Source organism: Culex quinquefasciatus, chromosome 2 (genome assembly GCF_015732765.1).
Source record: "Culex quinquefasciatus strain JHB chromosome 2, VPISU_Cqui_1.0_pri_paternal, whole genome shotgun sequence".
Lineage (NCBI taxonomy): Eukaryota > Metazoa > Arthropoda > Insecta > Diptera > Culicidae > Culex > Culex quinquefasciatus.
Genome location: NC_051862.1, coordinates 116,801,755 through 116,802,059, shown reverse-complemented (window position 1 = coordinate 116,802,059; position 305 = coordinate 116,801,755).

The window sequence follows — 305 nt, the reverse complement described above, 5'->3', positions numbered from 1 at the left end:
AAGTTGGCAAAATTGCTTTAAAATGTTTAAGATAAGTAACCTACAATGAAACAATACAAAAACATGATATATTACTAGAAGAATATTGATTTTCGGAGAGTGTCTCATTGTTCCTGCCAAGTACGTCTACATTGAGACAGTTGATTAACTCTGGCTGTAGACGTAAGATCGATCTCATATTTTGGTCAATGTTAGAACACATTAAAATTGAAGAAAATGCAACAAAAAACTCATTAAAACATGCCGATGAAAAAATACAAAAATCGTTGCAAGTTGAAAAACAAAAGTGTCTGATGATGACTACC